The 20,000-nt window shown below is 41.4% G+C and overlaps 1 protein-coding gene across 1 annotated transcript in view; it reads right to left on the reverse strand.

Moving 5' to 3' along the window:
* Positions 1-14,058, reverse strand: part of clip2 (CAP-GLY domain containing linker protein 2) — a 309,205-nt gene extending 295,147 nt beyond the window's left edge. Inside the window, exon 1 of the mRNA XM_072913773.1 lies at positions 13,828-14,058. The gene's annotated coding sequence lies outside the window, so the exon portion shown is untranslated. The remainder of the gene's footprint in view (positions 1-13,827) is intronic.
* Between the last annotated feature and the right edge of the window lie 5,942 nt (positions 14,059-20,000).

Below are 20,000 nucleotides of genomic sequence, written 5' to 3' on the forward strand. Positions count from 1 at the left end.
GCATCAGAAAGTCGTCAACCATCCGCAATCCACCCGATCTCACATTTGATCAGAACCGCATCCGCCCGCCATCCGCCCGCACCCGCCCGTTGTTATATATCTAATATAGACGATGCAAGGCATTAGTGAGGTTATAAAGCTTTTGCCTGTTAAAGAAAGGAGACTGATCCAATGCAGCACAGACATTCGCGTGCCACGCTGTCACGACCCAGACGCACACCAGTGCGCAATCATATGGGAGCCGCGCTGAGCGCACCTCCAAGCGCGTCTCGCTGCCGGCGACGGCCGGGTATATGGGCCCGACGCTCCAGCGCCATCCATTTTCAGGGCTAGTTGATTCGGCAGGTGGGTTGTTACACACTCCTTAGCGGGTTCCAACTTCCATGGCCACCGTCCTAGCTGCTGTCTATATCAACCAGGGTGAGCCCCACCCCTTTCGTGAGCGCACTGCGCGCGGAGTGACCCCTGTTACGCGCCCCCGGCAACAGGGGTGGCGGGCAGGTAAGCTGCGCGGGCGCAGCGCGCGGAGTGACCCCTGTTACGAGCCCCCGGCCACGGGGGTGGCGGGCAGGTAAGCTGCTTACCTGCTGCGCGTGACGACGGCCGCGGCGAAGGCGGACGAGGCGGGGTGTCGGTGCGGTGGGCGCTGTGCGTCGGGCCCTTCTCGCGGATCGCCTCAGCTACGGCTCCCGGTGGGGCCCTCTCGGGGGAAGGGGCCTCGGTCCCGGACCCCGGCGAGGCGTCGGGGGCCTTCTCCGCTCCGTAAAAGTGTCCATCTCTTTTCTTTTTTTTTCTTCTGTTGTGGCATATGCAGCAGGTGCCTGCTCGTTTTTCGTATGTGGGTAACAACATTTAACTATGTATATATATTTCCCAAGGGGTTAGTGCATCTGCCTCACAATACGAAGGTCCTGAGTAGTCTTGGGTTCAATCCCGGGCTCGGGATCTTTCTGTGTGGAGTTTGCATGTTCTCCCCGTGACTGCGTGGGTTCCCTCCGGGTACTCCGGCTTCCTCCCACTTCCAAAGACATGCACCTGGGGATAAGTTGATTGGCAACACTAAATTGGCCCTAGTGTGTGAATGTGAGTGTGAATGTTGTCTGTCTATCTGTGTTGGCCCTGCGATGAGGTGGCGACTTGTCCAGGGTGTACCCCGCCTTCCGCCCGATTGTAGCTGAGATAGGCTCCAGCGCCCCCCGCGACCCCAAAGGGAATAAGCGGTAGAAAATGGATGGGATGGATGGATGGTTTAACTGCCACCCGCCTGAATCTATTTAAAATCTAATTTTTTTTAATTTCAACCGCCCGACCCGACCCGACCCGACCCGACCCGCGGATAAAATCAAATTTTTTTAAATTTCATCCGCCCGATCCGCGGATAATCCGCGGACTCCGCGGTTGTGCCCGCACACCGCGCATCTCTAATATATATATATATATATATATATATATATATATATATATATATATATATATATATATATATATATATATATATATATATATATATATATACATATATATATATATATATATATATATAAAATATTTTTTTTAAACATATTTTGTATACTATACAGAAAATTACAAATATTATGTTTATCATATACATTTTGTCAAATTAATTATCTTAATTTTATTTTTAGGTGCACCGCCATCTTTGAAGGTCCATGATTTATTTCATTAGCAGTGTTGACAAAAATATAAACCGGATGTCTTTATTTACATTGATTGGATCGGTAGTTGGTAAACATCTTGTTTTGCACATTACCACCACCTACTGGACTGGAGTGGAACTGCAACTTCAGGACAGTGACTTTTTAATTCATTTTTGTTTATTCACTCTTACATCCCCTGTGACTCCAAGTCGTCATGACAACTAGTCAGAACTGTTTGTTCTTGTTTATACTGATTCTAAGACCTGAGACTTAGCAGTTCAAGTCGGCCCGCATTGTTTGCTCCATCTAATAACCCCGCATTGCAAGCCAAGTCTCCTTGAAAATGAGTTTGTTAACGAGCACGAACAGTTGCACGCGGTGTCACTTGAGGTAACGCAAAGCAGTTTGGCAAGACTTGCACTCAGGTGACTGGGAGGATCCTAATCCAGCATCTATTTCAAGCTTAATTGCAGTAAATGACACATAATTACTTCGACTAGTTTGCAGTGCTGTTGTGCACGTACTTCCAAGGCATTTGTCAGTCGGTTAAAATGTTTTTACGAGAAAGAACATGCACAGAACAAGTACAGCTGAGTGGTATGCCCTCAAATACCAGATTGAAGTGTGGGAACATGTCTGTAGAAACGCTCAAACACACATGATGTGACTTTTTGTATGGTTGATGATGTTGCGACGCTATTAAACTGAGATTCCCAAACATTGTAAACTTTCGACTAAAACACATCATGTATGGCCAAAAGCAATCAATATATATTGTCCTTAGTGTTGTACGGTATACCGGTATTAGTATAGTACCGCGATACTAATGAATCATATTCGGTACTATACCGCCTCTGAAAAGAACCAGTCCGCCACAGGAGACACATTTTTTAAGCTTCTCAGGTGGAATTCTTTCCCATTCTTGCTTGATGTACAGCTTAAGTTGTTCAACAGTTCGGGGGTCTCTGTTGTGGTATTTTAGGCTTCATAATGCGCCACACATTTTCAATGGGAGACAGGTCTGGACTACAGGCAGGCCAGTCTAGTACCCACACTCTTTTACTATGAAGCCACGTTGATGTAACACCTGGCTTGGCATTGTCTTGCTGAAATAAGCAGGGGCGTCCATGGTAACGTTGCTTGGATGGCAACATATGTTCCTCCAAAACCTGTATGTACCTTTCAGCATTAATGGCGCCTTCACAGATGTGTAAGTTACCCATGTCTTGGGCACTAATACACCCCCATACCATCACAAATGCTGGCTTTTGAACTTTGCGCCTATAACAGTCCGGATGGTTCTTTTCCTCTTTGGTCCGGAGGACACTACGTCCACAGTTTCCAAAAACAATTTGAAATGTGGACTCGTCAGACCACAGAACTCTTTTCCATCTTAGATGAGCTCAGGCCCAGCAAAGCCGACGGCGTTTCTGGGTGTTGTTGATAAACGGTTTTCGCCTTGCATAGGAGGGTTTTAACTTACACTTACAGATGTAGCGACCAACTGTAGTTACTGACAGTGGGTTTCTGAAGTGTTCCTGAGCCCATGTGGTGATATCCTTTACACATTGATGTCGCTTCTTGATGCAGTACAGCCTGAGGGATCGAAGGTCACGGGCTTAGCTGCTTACGTGCAGTGATTTCTCCAGATTCTCTGAACCCTTTGATGATATTACGGAGCGTAGATGGTGAAATCCCTAAATTCCTTACAATAGCTGGTTGAGAAAGGTTTTTCTTAAACTGTTCAACAATTTGCTCACGCATTTGTGGACAAAGTGGTGACACTCGCCCCATCCTTGTTTGTGAATGACTGAGCATTTCATGGAATCTACTTTTATACCCAATCATGGCACCCACCTGTTCCCAATTTGCCTGTTCACCTGTGGGATGTTCCAAATAAGTGTTTGATGAGCATTCCTCAACTTTATCAGTATTTATTGCCACCTTTCCCAACTTCTTTGTCACGTGTTGCTGGCATCAAATTCTAAAGTTAATGATTATTTGCAAAAAAAAAAAATGTTTATCAGTTTGAACATCAAATATGTTGTCTTTGTAGCAAATTCAACTGAATATGGGTTGAAAATGATTTGCAAATCATTGTATTCCGTTTATATTTACATCTAACACCATTTCTCAACTCATATGGAAACGGGGTTTGGACAACCAGACAATGTGTGTAGACAGAAAAGGGGGAACGGACGCATTTTGGCTTAAAAACTAAAGATAAAGGTGAAGTTATAACACTGAAACGCCCTCAGGAAGAGGTGCTTTAAGACATGGCTAGCAAACTAGCCATGTCTTAAAGTCCAGCCGCAGTCTGCAGTGTTGTAACTACTTCTAAATCACTAATCGTGGTCTCCATGGCGACAAATAAAGTAAGTTTCTTACAAGTATCATCCCTGCAGGACGAGGAATAGCTAAACATGCTTCACTACACACCGTAGCTCACCGGCGTCACAATGTAAACAAACGCCATTGGTGGATACACACCTAAAATTCACTGTAATGATACCAAGTACAGGAGCGATACTACTATGATTACATCGATATTTTTTTGGTGTCACAACATCTTCTTTCGTTTAAAAAAAAAAAAAGTTTATGTTTATAATCTCAGGAAATATGTCCCTGGACACACGAGGACTTTGAATATGACCAATGTATGATCCTGTAACGACTTGGTGTCGGATTGATACCCAAATTTGTGGTATCATCCAAAACAAATGTAAAGTATCAAACAACAGAAGAATAAGTGATTATTACATTTTAACAGAAGTGTAGACAGAACATGTTAGAAGAGAAAATAAGCAGATATTAACAGTAAATGAACAAGTAGATTAATAATTCATTTTCTACCGCTTGTCCTTAATAATTTTGACAAAATGATAGAATGTAAAATGACACAATATGTTACTGCATATGTCAGCAGACTAATTGGGAGCCTTTGTTTGCCTACTTACTACTAAAAGACAAGTTGCAGTAAGAAACATATGTTTAATGTACCCTAAGAGTTTTTGTTAAAATAAAGCTAATAATGCCATTTTTTGTGGTCCCCTTTATTTAGAAAAGTATCGAAAAGTACCGAAAAGTATCAAAATAATTTTGGTACCGGTACCGGTACCAAAATATTGGTATCGGGACAACACTAATTGCCCTGTCCTCATTTTTTCACATAACTGTTCATAATCATTCGACAAATGGTGAAAAACTTGCTAAGTCCCACCCCCTTTTGCTTGATGGCAGTCTTATTTCAAATTTTATTAACGGATCTCACTTAAACTTTACACGCATGTTCTTGTCGGTCCTCAAAAGGTATGTGTTGATATCGTGGCGTTTTGTGAGAAATGTCAAGTTAATCTCACTTTCAGGCATACTTGCCAACCCTCCCGGATTTTCCGGGAGACTCCCGAAATTCAGCGCCTCTCCCGAAAATCTCCCGGGACAAATTATCTCCCGAAAATCTCCCGAAATTCAGGCGGACTCCGCGGTGTGCCTGCCCAATGACGTTATAACTGTAGAATGATCGAGGGCGAGTTCTTAGTTCCTTATGTGGGTTTATTGTTAGGCAGTTTCATTAACGTCCTCCCAGCGCGGTAACAACACACAACAACAGCAGTCACGTTTTGGTCTGCCGTAAAGCAGTTCGTCTGCCGTAAACAGCAATGTTGTGACACTCTTAAACAGGACAATACTGCCATCTAGTGCATTTGATGAAAGCACTTTTGTGCGTGCCACACAGCAATGCATTATCAGAGAGGGCGTTCAGCATGGTTAGAAAAATAGTGACAGAGAATAGAACAAGGATGGACAATTCAACCCTTAACTCAACAAGTATATGTGTAAATAAATGAACACTGAAATTCAAGTATTTCTTATATATATATATATATATATATATATATATATATATATATATATATATATATATATATATATATATATATATATATATATACAATAAAATAAATATATATTATAGCTAGAATTCACTGAAAGTCAAGTATTTCTTATATATATATATATATATACATATATATATATATATATATATATATATATATATATATTTTATATATATATTTTATATATATATATATATATATATATATATATATATATATATATATATATATATATATATATATATATATATATATATGAAATACTTGACTTGGTGAATTCTAGCTGTAAATATACTCCTCCCCTCTTAGCCACGCCCCCAAAAAAACATTGACCTAATTTAGTTGAAACTAGCTTTTTTTTGTTGTTGTTTTTTTTTGTCCTGTCCAGCTCCTCGGGCAAATCCTATTGTTGATGTAGATGCCCAAAGTAGCTTTTTAAAACCCATGTAAAAATCTTAGTAAGGTTTTTGTATGGAGCAGGTAATGTTTATAACATTTTTTGTAGAAAAAACTTTAATCCAGTTTTTTTCCCCTGATAATTGATTAATGGGAGTATCATTAGTGGATAATAATTATCATCATTTATTAAAAGTATAATTGTAAGATCGTTCTAGGAGTTAAACCTCCCCTGTCTTTAAAAACTAGTGACATTTTGAACTTTAATCAAGGTTCCTTGAATGCATCACAATTATGTGCTTTCAAATAGATGCATCATACTTTTTTCCTTTCCTCTATCACTTCATCCCGGTTCTTAAAAATGAACTTTGACGGCGTTATGACGTCTGTGTTGAGCAAAATGTAACTTTTATGACGTCATATTTTATAATTGACAGTTAAATGAAAGTAAACAAATGTTCAATCTTTACAAAAGCTCATGTGGCCCCTAGTGGTTGTGGCACAAAAACAACCGCATGGAGTTTAAATGTTGAGTCTTCCCTGGGGCCCCTTTTTGCGTGACTAAGTACACGTAAAATGTCAATCAATAAATTTTTACGAAAATCTATTCCTCGCCACTTCCTGCTCCGGTTTGAATAAGAACATATTGGAAAACACCCCTGACTGTCACGATGCCACCGCATGGTTGCGGTAGTTGTGACCCCAGGATGCAGAGACAGAAGACAGCAGGTGAAAGTGTATTTCATACACAAGAAACAAAAACTAATTCAGCAACCAAAAACTAGTGCAATGACGAAGTGCACAAAGAAAGCTTCCGACCATCTGAAAACAAACACAAGGAATGATTCAGCAACAAAAAGCAAGTCCAGCTGAAATAGAAACCCTCTTGATCAGTGATCAGTTACAGGTTAGTCCACCGATCACCAATCAAGAGCAGGGTCCTTATGTAACAAGCTTGCTAACAAGATTGAGGCAAGAACACAAAATTCACTTTTTCCCCCCAATGCATTTAATGCAATGGTTCTTAACCTTGTTGGAGGTACCGAACCCCACCATCATATGCGCATTTTACTTCTTTAGTGAAAAATAATTTTTTTTTTTTTTTTTTCAAATTCAAGACAAAGTTATATGTTTTTGGTAACACTTTAGTATGGGGAACATATTCTAAGTCAGTGGTTCTTAACCTTTTTTCAGTGATGTACCCCCTGTGAAATTTGTTTTAATTCAAGTACCCTCTAATCAGAGCAAAGCATTTTTGGTTGAAAATAAGAGATAAAGAAGTAAAATACAGCACTATGTCATCAGTTTCTGATTTATTAAATTGTATAACAGTGCAAAATATTGCTCATTTGTAGTGGTCTTTCTTGAACTATTTGGAAAAAAAAGATAGGTTTTTATTTATATTTATAAAGGATTTTTGAATTGTTGCTATTTTTAGAATATTAAAAAAAAATCTCACGTACCCCTTGGCATACCTTCAAGTACCCCCAGGGGTACGCGTACCCCCATTTGAGAACCACTGTTCTAAGTAACAAAGACTTAATTTAGAGTCATTTGGTTAGGGTTAGGGTTAGAGGGTTAGGGCCAGGGTTAGAGGGTTAGGGTTATAATAAGGCTATGCCGAATAAGGCATTAATAAGTACTTAATAATGACTAGTTAAGAGCCATTTGCATGTTAATAAGCAACTAATTAATGGTGAATATATTCCCCATACTAAAGTGTTACCATGTTTTCAAAATGAACCGAGCATGAACATCACCTTGTTCAAACAACAAAACCAACACAGTGCATAAACTCACAACGAATTACACACCTGCAAATCAGTCAGCTGTTGCCGTATCCGTAGTTGATTTGATTTGATTTGATTTATTTACATGATGAGTTGGGTGTGTTTTGACCTCTGCCGAACCCCTGAGCCCGAATCACCGAACCCCTAGGGTTCGATCGAACCCAGGTTAAGAACCACTCATTTAATGCTTTGAGTTCATATTTGTCAGAACATATATTCATTTATCTTGGTGGATGTCACGTATACGGCTGCTACCCCAAGAAGCTCTCCTGGGTTATAATAATAAATTGAGGAATCAAACAAGAGTCAAAGTCTTTTATTTCCTTTATGATATGCTGGCATGTTGTTAGAATAATTATTTATATATTATAACACAGCTCTTATGCTTAAGGGCCGTTGCTATAGTTATTATCAATTGTGCTGAAATTGTATTTTTCTTTGTCCGTGCAAAGCTGGCAATCCAAAAGATTGCAAGCCAGTCTCGTATCAGTGTTTGTTTCCAGAATCGGCCTGCTGACTGCCAAGGCCGAACATCGAGTACCGTGACGCAGACAGAGCAGAGACAAGGCAATATCACGACTGTCAGCACATTTGCATTTTTGTATAATCATATATTGTGTCTAACTGGAGCTGTCGAGATTACCCCCATTCCCTCGGCGACAGCTTCAGTGATGTAACCAGGGACCTCCCAAATAAATAGAGGAAGCACGTGGGCTGGACTTTTAGAACATAGTTTGGATCTGTAACTACAGTACAGCCTCAAAAACGTGTATCCTCAATTGAGCCAAATTTAACTCTGTCTCTGCATGATTCCTTGCTTCTCGTCTGTTTAATGGATGTCATCAGTGTTTGAACCTGACAATGTTTACTTAAAAAAAAAGCAAGGTTACATAATTTATTTCGCTGGCTTAATTTGACTCGACACGGGAAGCTCACAGGCCTATAAGTGGTAACGTTGCTTGGATGGCAACATATGTTGCTCCAAAACCTGTATGTACCTTTCAACATTAATGGCGCCTTCACAGATGTGTAAGTTACCCATGTCTTGGGCACTAATACACCCCCATACCATCACAGATGCTGGCTTTTCAACTTTGCGCCTATAACAATCCGGATGGTTCTCTTCCTCTTTGGTCCGGAGGACACGACGTCCACAGTTTCCAAAAACAATTTGAAATGTGGACTCGTCAGACCACAGAACACTTTTCCACTTTGTATCAGTTCATCTTAGATGAGCTCAGGCCCAGCAAAGACGACGGCGTTTCTGGGTGTTGTTGATAAACGGTTTTCGCCTTGCATAGGAGAGTTTTAACTTGCACTTACAGATGTAGCGACCAACTGTCGTTACTGACAGTGGGTTTCTGAAGTGTTCCTGAGCCCATGTGGTGATATCCTTTACATACTGATGTCGCTTGTTGATGCAGTACAGCCTGCTTACGTGCAGTGATTTCTCCAGATTCTCTGAACCTTTTGATGATATTACGGACCGTAGATGGTGAAATCCCTAAATTCCTTGCAATACATGGTTGAGAAAGGTTTTTCTTAAACTGTTCAACAATTTGCTCACGCATTTGTTGACAAAGTGGTGACCCTCGCCCCATCCTTGTTTGTGAATGACTGAGCATTTAATGGAATCTACTTTTATACCCAATCATGGCACCCACCTGTTCCCAATTTGCCTGTTCACCTGTGGGATGTTCCAAATAAGTGTTTGATGAGCATTCCTCAACTTTATCAGTATTTATTGCCACCTTTCCCAACTTCTTTGTCACGTGTTGCTGGCATCAAATCCTAAAGTTAATGATTATTTGCAAAAAAAAAAAATGTTTATCAGTTTGAACATCAAATATGTTGTCTTTGTAGCATATTCAACTGAATATGGGTATAAAATGATTTGCAAATCATTGTATTCCGTTTATATTTACATCTAACACAATTTCCCAACTCATATGGAAACAGGGTTTGTAGTAGGAAACCCAACTGTTGTTACATAAGAGCATCAAGGGTTGGAATTGGGGGTTAAATCACCAAAAATGTATTCCCGGGCGCGGCCACCGCTGCTACTCACTGCTCCCCTCACCTCCCAGGAGGTGATGGCTCAAATGCAGAGGATACTCTCACCACACCTCGTGTGTGTGTGACAATCATTGGTACTTTAACATTAACATTAACTCCAAGTGAGGGAAAACAGCGCTCAGAGGCGGACAGAATAAAGACAACAGGGAGTCAAAATGACAAGTTAGAGCGCGAGACAGGAATTAAAACACCAAACATACCACACAAAACCAAAAAAAAAGGTATGACCTGAGGTTACAGGTCATGACCAATGTTCCCTCTAATTTTTCCTGTGTGTGAGCAAACGCAAAAACTCCCTGAGCATTGAGTGGAGCCCATGTGAGCAACATCAGACGTGCACACTGTGGCTACACCAGCAGCACACCTGTCCCAAACCTGACTAAATAACAAGTTCAATCTCCATCCATTTGCTACTGCTTGTCCCTTTCGGGGTCGCGGGTGGTGCTGGAGCCTATCTCAGCTGCGTTCGGGCGGAAGGCGGGGTACACCCTGGACAAGTCCCCACCTCATCGCAGGGCCAACACAGATAGACAGACAACATTCTCTTATTATTATAATCAAATGACAGCAGTCATTTCCATGAGGTTATTTTCTAATATAAGTGTTTAGGCCCACTTACAATGACAATAACAAAAAATATTGTTTTTCATGAACTGTGTACTTGTATTGTTTGTCTGGGTGGAGGTCCTGCTTTGGAAATCATTTGTACCCCTTTCAGACATTGCATTTAGTTCCCATTAAAACATTCACATGTTGCACAATGAGATGTAAGCAGGGGATCATGTGTACATTCCTGCAACTTCCTGTTTGTAAAAAATATATATTTATTAGTATTTATTTAATATATTAACAGCATTTCATGATTAATATTTATAAATTAAGATTCCTAATAAATGACGTTAGAATAAGCACACATTTGATTGGTAAATCATAGTGTAACGACCTGGAATTACACTTTATGTGTGGTGTTGGAGTTGTCCGACTTTTTGTGTGGCTGTAAACGCATCACTGGCTAAGTGCCATATGTGTTGGCGCAAGTGAGAAAAAGCAAGCGGCTGTTGTTGATATAACAAAGTTGCTTTTGTTCTGGTTTGTACTGCAGAAAATGACCAGTTTTGCTAGATATCATTTTTTTTACTAATGTTTTGGTGATGTGTTTATGGCCGACAATAAGAATTCATGTCCTCAAAGCGTCTCGACAGACGTTACGATATTTGAACAATGATGACGGAAACTGTTTTCTCTGTCGTGTCCGTGTCGTGTCGAAAATTGTTATGCGCTTATTTCAATCAATCAATGTTTATTTATATAGCCCTAAATCACAAGTGTCTCATTTTAATATTTGATTTTGTGCGCGGCATAGATTTGCCGTGCGCAGAGGACGCTTGAGCAGTGCGCAATTGCACAGGCGCGCACCTTAGAGGGAACATTGGTTATGACACCAACAGTCTCATCCTTGCGTAGCATCAAATTCACACTACTACACAGTACACACTAACTGATTACGATACAAATAATTCCTTCATATTGTAGTAATAGTGACAGAGCAGGAAAGGGCTAGGAATAACTCCACGTAAAGCATCCTGTCATTTATTATTTTACAAGCTATATTTGGTTGTCACACCTCTGCGGATCGGGCGGATGAAATTAAAAAAAAATTAGATTTTATCCGCGGGTCGGGTCGGGTCGGTGGTTGAAATAAAAAAAAATTAGATTTTAAATAGATTCAGGCGGGTGGCAGTTAAACCAATTCGGAAATATATATACATAGTTAAATGTTGTTACCCACATACGAAAAACGAGCAGGCACCTGCAGCATATGCCACAACAGAAGAAAAAAAAAAAGAAAAGAGATGGACACTTTTACGGAGCGGAGAAGGGACGCCTCGCCGGGGTCCGGGACCGAGGCCCCTTCCCCCGAGAGGGCCCCACCGGGAGCCGTAGCTGAGGCGATCCGCGAGAAGGGCCCGACGCACGTCCAGGGTCACCACCGCGCCCACCGCACCGACACCCCGCCTCGTCCGCCTTCGCCGCGGCCGGCGTCACGCGCAGCAGGTAAGCAGCTTACCTGCCCGCCACCCCCGTGGCCGGGGGATCGTAACAGGGGTCACTCCGCGCGCTCCGCCCGCGCAGCTTACCTGCCCGCCACCCCTGTTGCCGGGGGCGCGTAACAGGGGTCACTCCGCGCGCAGTGCGCTCACAAAAGGGGTGGGGCTCACCCTGGTTGATATAGACAGCAGCTAGGACGGTGGCCATGGAAGTCGGAACCCGCTAAGGAGTGTGTAACAACCCACCTGCCGAATCAACTAGCCCTGAAAATGGATGGCGCTGGAGCGTCGGGCCCATATACCCGGCCGTCGCCGGCAGCGAGACGCGCTTGGAGGTGCGCTCAGCGCGGCTCCCATATGATTGCGCACTGGTGTGCGTCTGGGTCGTGACAGCGTGGCACGCGAATGTCTGTGCTGCATTGGATCAGTCTCCTTTCTTTAACAGGCAAAAGCTTTATAACCTCACTAATGCCTTGCATCGTCTATATTAGATATATAACAACGGGCGGGTGCGGGCGGATGCGGTTCTGATCGGGTAGATTGCGGATGGTTGACGACTTTCTGATGCGGTTGCGGATGAAATAATTGCCTATCCGCGCATCTCTAATACACACACTTTTGTTTGCATTTTACACTTTTCTCAACTTTTCTTTAAAAGCCTAACCAGGGACAAGCGTTGTAAATTAGCCTGTGGCTAGACTTTAAACTGTTTTTGACTTTTTTAATTGTTTTTCACTTTTTAACTCCTTTTTATCTACCAAATTGTTCTTAAGATAATTTGTATTTTGCCTCTGTTTTAAATGTTATTTTTTAGTCTGTCCTTTGTCTGTATTTCTTTGTGGTGTACAGCCCTTTGTTCTTCAACTGTGGTTGTTTTTAAAGGGCTTTATAAAAAAATAAAGTTGGTATGGTATGGTAGACGTCTTATGTACTTTGACATCGGTTACCTGTGGGTAGCAATGTTTCATTGTACTGTCCCTGTCAAATAAATACATAAATAAAAAATAAAAATGTAAACAGAGAATGTAATGCTTCATGGACTGATTAATTTGCTTTTACTGTTGACAAGGTTGGTTCAGCTGTGTGCTGAAAATGTGGGGAGGATAAAGCCAACAACAAAAAAATGAAATGTTGAAAGTCATTTCCAGAAAAATAACCACACAGCATTCGCGGAAAAAAGAAAAAGAAGAGCAGTTTCGGAACTGCCGTGGAAGACTGATCAGCGCCAAAATACTTGGTGAGTTGTTTTCTGTCTAGTGTTTGATTTCATAAATGCTATATAAATAACAATTAGTGGTGTTATTGCCATTTTAGGGATCAAACAGAGTTTGTAGGTAGGTTTTATTTGGTGACAAATGGGCTCAAACGGCCGACCCCTGGGCTTAGAGAAAGGCAAGACACAAGCACATGATGTAAACGTATCGGCACTATTTGTAACGTGATTTTAGCCCAATGTTTTTACGCAACTGGAGAGGGGGGGGGAAACAGTTTCAGAAACTACGAAATCCAGCCAACCTAACACCAAATACAGCCGACTGCCGTACCATTCAAGGATCGGTACAACTCGGCCGGACATGTTTCACATTTGGCCCGATGACCCGTTTCCAGGTTGCGTTTGCCTGGTAGAGATGTGACTTTTGTGAACAAGTCGAGTCTTTTGAACGGCTGTTTTGAACCTGTAGTAAAGTGACTTACTCCTTATAACGCTCAACTCGAACTTTTAATGAAGCCCAGCACCAGAGGTGGGTAGAGTAGCCAGAAATTGTACTCAAGTAAGAGTACTGTTACTTTAGAGATTTATTACTCAAGTAAAAGTAAGGAGTAGTCACCCAAATATTTACTTCAATCAATCAATCAATCTTTATTTATATAGCCCTAAATCACAAGTGTCTCAAAGGGCTGCACAAGCCACAACGACATCCTCGGTACAAAGCCCACATACGGGCAAGGAAAAACTCACCCCAGTGGGACGTCGATGTGAATGACTATGAGAAACCTTGGAGAGGACCGCATATGTGGGTAACCCCCCCCCTCTAGGGGAGACCGAAAGCAATGGATGTCGAGTGGGTCTGACATAATATTGTGAGAGTCCAGTCCATAGTGGATCCAACATAATAGTAAGAGTCCAGTCCATAGTGGGGCCAGCAGGACACCATCCCGAGCGGAGACGGGTCAGCAGCGTAGAGATGTTCCCAGCCGATGCACAGGCGAGCGGTCCACCCCGGGTCCCGACTCTGGACAGCCAGCACTTCATCCATGGCCACCGGACCTGTGCCCCCCCCCCCCCTCAAGGAAAAGGGGAGCAGAGGAGAAAAGAAAAGAAACGGCAGATCAACTGGTCCAACAGGGGGGCTATTTAAAGGCTAGAGTATACAAATGAGTTTTAAGATGGGACTTAAATGCTTCTACTGAGGTAGCATCTCTAATTGTTACCGGGAGGGCATTCCATAGTACTGGAGCCCGAATAGAAAACGCTCTATAGCCCGCAGACTTTTTTTGGGCTCTGGGAATCACTAATAAGCCGGAGTTCTTTGAACGCAGATTTCTTGCCGGGACATATGGTACAATGCAATCGACAAGATAGGACGGAGCTAGACCGTGTAGTATTTTATACGTAAGTAGTAAAACCTTAAAGTCACTTCTTAAGTGCACAGGAAGCCAGTGCAGGTGAGCCAGTATAGGCGTAATATGATCAAACTTTCTTGTTCTTGTCAAAAGTCTAGCAGCCGCATTTTGTACCAACTGTAATTTTCTAATGCTAGACATAGGGAGACCCGAAAATAATACGTTACAGTAGTCGAGACGAGACGTAACGAACGCATGAATAATGATCTCAGCGTCGCTAGTGGATAAAATAGAACGAATTTTAGCGATATTACGGAGATGAAAGAAGGCCGTTTTAGTAACACTCTTAATGTGTGATTCAAACGAGAGAGTTGGGTGGAAGATAATACCCAGATTCTTTACTGATTCGCCTTGTGTAATTGTTTGGTTGTCAAATGTTAAGGTGGTATTATTAAATAAATGTCGGTGTTTAGCAGGACCGATAATCAGCATTTCCGTTTTCTTGGCGTTGAGTTGCAAGAAGTTAGCGGACATCCAATGTTTAATTTCATTAAGACACGCCTCCAGCTGACTACAATCCGGCGTGTTGGTCAGCCTTAGGGGCATGTAGAGTTGGGTGTCATCAGCATAGCAATGAAAGCTAACACCGTATTTGCGTATGATGTCGCCTAGCGGCAGCATGTAAATACTAAAGAGTGCAGGGCCAAGAACCGAACCCTGAGGAACTCCGCACGTTACCTTAACATAGTCAGAGGTCACATTATTATGGGAGACGCATTGCATCCTGTCAGTAAGACAGGATGCAATGCTTTACTTGAGTAAAAGTAAAAAGTATGTTGTGAAAAAACTACTCAAGTACTGAGTAACTGATGAGTAACATACACACACACACACACACACACATATATATATATATATATATATATATATATATATATATATATATATATATATATACTGTATATATATATATATATATATATATATATATATATACACATACATATACATTGATATATACAGTATATAATTTATATGTATTTATTTTTGCTGTTTTTGTTTACATGTTAAAGGTGTTTTAATGAATATACATGCATGTTTTACATATAGATTCCTTTCTTTCATGAAGACTAGAATATAAGTTGGTGTATTACCTGATTCTGATGACTTGCGTTGATTGTAATCAGACAGTTGTGATTATAACGTCCACGTTTTCAAATGGAGGAGAAGAAAAGTCCCTCCTTTCTGTCTAATACCACATGAAAGTGGTGGGTTTTTGGCATCTTATTTGTCCAGCTTCCATATTCGTTTTTATACACTTTACAAGAAATATCTTGGCGTCAAACTCCGTAGCTTGCTAGCTTGTTTGCACTGGCTTTCGGAGACTCTTGTTTTGAAAGCGCAGGCGCGATGGAGCGGCACTTTTATTGTGAAGACAGGAACGTCCTCATGTGCGGTCAGTCTTTAGGCTTTTGACGGGATGTACGGTTGAAATAAAAAAGTATCTTTTTTCCTTCACACTTTTGATTGATTGATTGGAACTTTTATGATTAGATTGCACAGTACAGTACATATTCCGTACAATTGACCACTAAATGGTAACACCCCAATAAGTTTTTCAACTTGTTTAAGTCAGGTCATGTGACCACCTGGCTCTGTTTGATTGGTCCAACGTCACCAGTGACTGCATCTGATTGGTGGAACGAAGTGAAACGTCACCAGTAAGGCAGGCACTTTGAAGGTCTGTCTGACAGACCAAAACAAACAAAGCGTGCATTAACAGATCGATAAAAATTAGTAGCGAGTAGCGAGCTGAATGTAGATAAAAGTAGCGGAGTAAAAGTACCGTTCCTTCTCTATAAATATACTTAAGTAAAAGTAAAAGTATGTTGCATTAAAACTACTCTTAGAAGTACAATTTATCCCAAAAGTTACTCAAGTAGATGTAACGGAGTAAATGTAGCGCGTTACTACCCACCTCTGCCCAGCACACAGGTACATTATACACAGCCGTTAGCTCTACTGCTGTCAAAACACCACTGAACCGCTAGTGGTGGTCACGGTGCAGCCTGATCAAAAATGCCACATTAACACATACTTGCCAACCCTCCCGAATTTTACGGGAGACTCCCGAAATTCAGCGTCTCCCTCGAAAACCTCCCGGGACAAATATTCTCCCGACAATATCCCGATTTTCAGCCAGCGCTGGAGGCCACGCCCCCTCCAGTTCCTTGCGGACCTGAGTGAGGACAGCCTTTTTTCACAACGGGAGGACAACAGGGTGACAAGAACTAAATCATCCATACTAGAGACAAATTGTATTATTATGTTTATCTTACCTAAAAATAAATATATTTATAAATTAAAAAAAAAAAAAAAAACTAAATAAATGTTTACTATATTTTGCTAAAAACATCAAAATTAATTGTATTTTTATTTGTATTTTTTCTGACTCCTTATTACATCCAGCCATAGAATTAAAATAAACATATTTGAAATAATTCATTTTAAATGATCATAATAATTCATTTAAAATGACCATATTTAATTATTAAAATAATTGCTTGTTTATCAACAACTTTGGAAATTTTATTCATTACATTTTGAAGCTCTCAGAAGCCAAGTTATGTTATATTTCTTAATATTTATTTATGCAAGTTTGAAGTATCAATTATCTAAACACAGTTTTGTTTGCATATTTTCATACATATATATATATATATATATATATATATATATATATATCCATCCATCCATTTCCTACCGCTTATTCCCTTTTGGGGTCGCGGGGGCGCTGGAGCCTATCTCAGCTACAATCGGGCGGAAGGCGGGGTACACCCTGGACAAGTCGCCACCTCATCGCAGGGCCAACACAGATAGACAGACAACATTCACACTCACATCCACACACTAGGGCCAATTTAGTGTTGCCAATCAACTTATCCCCAGGTGCATGTCTTTGGAAGTGGGAGGAAGCCGGAGTACCCGGAGGGAACCCACGCAGTCACGGGGAGGACATGCAAACTCCACACAGAAAGATCCCGAGCCCGGGATTGAACCCCAGACTACTCAGGACCTTCGTATTGTGAGGCAGATGCACTAACCCCTCTGCCACCGTGAAGCCCCATATATATATATATATATATATATATATGTATGAAATACTTGACTTGGTGAATTCTAACTGTCAATATACTCCTCCCCTCTTAACCACGCCCCCCACCCCCGACTACGCCCCCCTCTGTCCTGTTTCCCCCACCTCCCGAAATCGGAGGTCTCAAGGTTGGCAAGTATGCATTAACATTACAACATTCCCTCCACCCATAGTCCAGTCAAATATTCATAGTCCCCTCTTAGTGTAATACTCAACCCCCAGAAATCACGGAGTCTGTGTAAGAACAGAGTCCTTGAGATATGAGCGGTGCCCCTGACTCCCACTTCTGCATCCTGAGCTTGATCACCTGGTTCCTGCTCATCTGGTTCCTGATTAACTAGTTCCTGATCAACTGGTTCCTGATCAAGTGCTCCTGGTGGTGCTGAATAGAAATCCTCTGGAAAACTGTCCTCGGATGTGTCATGAAGAGTTTCCTTCTGATCATAACGTGGACGGATCTGATCCTGATGTCTTCTCACCAGCTTGCCATCTTGAGTTTTTGCTGTCCAAGACACTGGACCAGTCCTCTCCACGAGTCTCGCTTGGATCCATTTATGGCCCGCATATCCTCGTATGTATACGGCCTCACAGTCTGTGAACACTCGGTCCCTGGCCCTTTTGTCATGGTTCTGTTTTTGTTTTGCCTGGTTTGAGCCCACTTTGTCTGACAGTGCTGGCCGGACCATGTCCAGCTGCGTTCGCAATCTCCTGTTCATGAGCAGCTCCGCAGGCGTGGTGCCGGTTGTAGTCTGAGGGGTTGATCTGTATTCAAACAGGAACCTAGACACCTTTAATTTTACACTTCCCTCCCCCATCTTCTTGATGGCTTCCTTGAAGACCCGTACAGGGCGCTCCGCACAGCCCTTTGAGGATGGGTGGTATGTTATGTTATGTTATGTTATTTTCATTTATTATGCGCCCCCCAACCAACTGTTACATCAGCCCAAGAAACAAAAAAAAACAGAAACAGAGACTGCGACACACAAAGGAATCTAAACTAAACATTTAAGACTCACAATGAACACATAAATCAAAAGTCATCTGCGGTAAAGAGGTGAGTTTTAAGCTGTGCTCTAAAAGAGTCCAGAGTGGTGGCGGACTTAATATTCAGAGGGAGCTTATTCCATAGCCTAGGTCAGGGGTCGGCAACCCGCATGCGGCTCTTTAGCGCCGCCCTAGTGGCTCTCTGGAGCTTTTTAAAAAAATGTATGAAAAATGGAAAAAGATGAGGGGGAAAAAATCTATTTTTTGTTTTAATATGGTTTCTGTAGGAGGACAAACATGACACAAGCCTCCCTAATTGTTACAAAGCACACTGTTTATATTAAACATGCTTCACTGATTCGAGTATTTGGCGAGCGACGTTTTGTCCTACTAATTTTGGCGGTCCTTGAACTCACCTTAGTTTGTTTACATGTATAACTTTCTCCGACTTTCTAGGACGTGTTTTATGCCACTTCTTTTTCTGTCTCATTTTGTCCACCAAACTTTCCACAGAGGTGAGTTTTGTTGATGTTATTGACTTGTGTGGAGTGCTAATCAGACATATTTGGTCACTGCATGACTGCAAGCTAATCGATGCTAACATGCTATTTAGGCTAGCTATATGTACATATTGCATCATTATGCCTCATTTGTAGCTATATTTGAGGTCATTTAGTTTCCTTTAAGTCCTCTTAATTCAATTTATATCTCATGACACACTATCTGTATGTAATATGGCTTTTAATTTTTTGCGGCTCCAGACAGATTTGTTTTTATATTTTTGATCCAATATGGCTCTTTCAACATTTTGGGTTGCCGACCCCTGCCCTAGGTGCCTTCACTGAGAAAGCACGGTCTCCCTTTGTCACTAGGTTTGACCATGGGATATTTTTTTAGCATCACAAAATCTATTTTAATTTTTTAAAAATGTATATTATTTTTGTAAACTCAGGAAATATGTCCCTGGACACATGAGGACTTTGAATATGTTCCAATGAATGATCCTGTAACGACTTGGTATCGGATTGATACCTAAATTCGTGGTATCACCCAAAACCAGTGACGTGCAGTCACTAGAGGCAGGTGAGGCCCCGCCTCACCTGCCTCTAGTGACTCCTCTAGTGACATCATGGAAAGAAAAAAAAATTAAAAAGAAAAAAAAAAATTAAATTGTTATATGTATCCAGTGATTATACTATAAAGTTATTTTCCATTTAACGTCACCAGTTTTAGATTATTTTTATTCAAAATCGCTGAATTTTCACATTTGCCGTTCAAATACTGAGAAGAGACGGTGCGGTGATCAGCAGCCAGTTGAGGCACGTCACTCAGTGCCGCAACATGGATTGCGCAATGACTCGGCTAACTGCTGGCCTGCTGTGCAGTGAGACCGTATTGCTATATGAATTATATTATACATTTCCATAGTT

This window comes from Nerophis lumbriciformis, linkage group LG09, assembly GCF_033978685.3.
Source record: "Nerophis lumbriciformis linkage group LG09, RoL_Nlum_v2.1, whole genome shotgun sequence".
NCBI lineage: Eukaryota > Metazoa > Chordata > Actinopteri > Syngnathiformes > Syngnathidae > Nerophis > Nerophis lumbriciformis.